The following is a 3160-nucleotide window of genomic DNA, read 5'->3' on the forward strand; positions in this document are numbered from 1 at the left end:
AGAAGGTGGAATCGGTATTCGAGATATGCGATTGTCCTGAGCAGATGAAAGTGAAGTTCGCGGCCTACACTTTTGTCGATCAAGCGCTCACCTGGTGGAATGGACATGTGGAAGCCATGACACTCCCTGTAGCCAACTCTATGCCATGGGCGGAGATGAAGGAAATGTTGATGGCTGAATACTGTCCACGCGGTGAGATTCAGAAAATGGAGCAGGAGCTGTGGAACCTCACTGTGCAGAATGCTAATATCGATGCCTAAATATCGAGATTTAGTGAACTATCTCTTTTGTGCCCGGGTATGATCACCTCGGAAGGAAAGAAGATTGAGCGATTCATCTGGGGACTAACATCACCAATCCAAGGAAATGTGATAGCTGCAAACCCCGAAACATTTGACAGTGCAAAAAGATTGGCAAAGAAGCTGTATGACCATGACAACAAGAAGGGTGAGAAGCCAACGAAGGCTGAAAGAAAGAAGGAAGGTGATGGCAAGAAGGGGAAGAACAATAAGAGGAAGGGGCGTCAGGGCCCCGAGACCTCTAAAAAGCAGCAAACAATGGCGGTTAATGCTGTCACCACACTGGTCCCAGCCACACCACATGCTCCAGCCTCAGCTGCATCAAATGCTCCCAAACCTTATTCCGGAAATCTTCCCAAGTGCAATAAGTGCGGTTTCCATCACAATGGAGAATGCAAGGAGTTTCAGTGCGCCAGTTGCAATCGAAGGGGACACACTGCAAGGTACTGCAGGACTTACCCTCCCCAGAACCAACAACAGGGAAACAACAACAACAACAATCGCAACAACAACAACATCATCACCAGCGGCAGCAATGCAGGACCTAGCCACACCTGCTATGGGTGTGGAAGGAGTGAGCATTTCCGCCGAGACTTCCCTAACAACAACAATTCAGGAAACGGAAGAACAGGAAGGATGCTGACCATGGGTCAGGGAGAGGCGATTCAGGACCCCGCTGTTGTTACCGATACATTTCCCCTAAACCAAACTTATGCATGCATCTTATTTGACACCGGAGCAGAGCGAAGTTTCCTAAGAAATAAGTTTAGACATTTATTAAAACAACAGCCCCAAAAGCTAAATGAAACCTTTACGGTGGAAATGGCCAATGGGAAAACCGAATCCACCGGGGAAATCTACATCGGATGTACTCTAACCCTTAATCAACACGTCTTTCGAATAGACTTCATGCCGGTATCGATTAGGAGTTTCGATGTGATCATCGGCATGGACTGGTTAAGCCCCCACCATACTGAAGTTATGTGTCACGAGAAGGCCGTTCGCCTTCACTTCCCAAATCACAAAACCCTAGTAATTTATGGAGACAAGCCTAGCATGAACCTTCGCCTCATTTCGTGCATTAAGGCACAAAAGCACCTGCGAAAGAAGGATCTGGCATTTCTGGCTCACATAGTGGATAAAACCAAGGAAGAGACTAACATTCAAGATATTCCAGTAGCGTGTGAATTTCCAGACGTATTTCTTGAAGATCTTCCGGGAGTACCCCCAGAGAGACAAGTTGAGTTTTGAATCGACCTCGTTCCAGGAGCAACTCCTCTCGCTAAATCACCCTATCGGCTAGCTCCTGCTGAAATGCAGGAATTGTCCAGCCAACTCAGTGAACTCTTGGACAAGGGATTCATCCGCCCTAGTTACTCTCCATGGGGAGCTCCAGTTCTCTTTGTCAAAAAGAAGGACAGATCCTTTAGAATGTGCATCGACTACAGAGAGTTAAATAAACTCACTGTTAAAAATCGCTACCCACTCCCACGAATCGACGATCTATTTGACCAACTGCAAGGAGCTAGTTATTTTTCTAAAATAGATCTACGGTCCGGATACCACCAACTCAAAGTCCGGGAAGAGGATATTCCAAAAACCGCTTTCCGAACTCGCTACGGACATTATGAATTTGTCGTAATGCCCTTCGGTCTAACAAATGCACCTGCTGCATTTATGGATCTGATGAACCGAATCTGTCGACCATTCCTAGACAACTTCGTCATTGTCTTCATTGACGATATTCTCGTTTATTCCCGAAGCGAAGAAGAGCATGGCCAACATCCTCGACAAATCTTGGAAACGCTGCGATCGGAGAAGCTATACGCAAAACTCTCCAAGTGTGAACTTCCTAGGTCACGTAGTTAGCCAAGATGGAATTCATGTGGATCCCTCTAAGGTCAAAGCTGTCGAAGGATGGGCAATCCCGACAACGCCCACAGAAATTTGTCAATTCTTGGGTCTAGCAGGCTACTATAGGAGATTCATTCAAAACTTCTCTAAGATCGCCAAGCCACTTCCTTCACTTACACAAAAAGGCGTACCGTTCAAATGGACAGACAAACAAGAGACTGCGTTTCGAACCTTAAAGCAATCCCTCTGTAGTGCCCCTGTACTATCTCTACCGGAAGGAACGGAAGATTTTGTAGTCTACTGTGACGCGTCAAATCAGGGCTTAGGTTGCGTTCTCATGCAACGTGGAAAGGTGATAGCCTACGCATCCCACCAACTAAAGACGCACGAAGTAAACTATACGACCCATGATCTAGAATTGGGAGCTGTAGTCTTTGCCTTAAAGATTTGGAGGCATTACCTTTACGGTACAAAGTGCACCGTCTTCACGGATCACAAGAGTCTCCAACACATCTTGAACCAGAAGGAGCTGAACATGAGGAAACGAAGATGGGTTGAATTGCTAAACGATTATGAGTGTGAGATCAAATACCACCCAGGCAAGGCCAACGTGGTAGCTGACACATTAAGTCGGAAGGAGTACTCTAATCGTCGTACGAAAACTCTCTATATAACCATTCGATCTCACCTAGCCACTTAAATTGCAGTAGTCCAGTCAGAGGCCATGAAGACGGAAAATAGAGCAAGCGAAGCATTGCGCGGAATGGAGAAGAACCTAGAGGCAAAGGAGAATGGAGTATACTATTTCATGAACCGTATTTGGGTCCCTAAACTCGGAGGGTTTAGAGAGGTTATTATGAAGGAAGCCCACAAGACACAATACTCCATTCATCCCGGTTCAAACAAGATGTATTTGGATATTAAACAACACTATTGGTGGCCTAACATGAAGGCGGAAATTGCAACCTATGTTAGTAAGTGCCTTAAGTGTGCCAAGGTAAAGGTGG

Source organism: Lactuca saligna, chromosome 5 (genome assembly GCF_052625555.1).
Source record: "Lactuca saligna cultivar CGN05327 chromosome 5, ASM5262555v1, whole genome shotgun sequence".
Classification (NCBI taxonomy): Eukaryota; Viridiplantae; Streptophyta; class Magnoliopsida; order Asterales; family Asteraceae; genus Lactuca; species Lactuca saligna.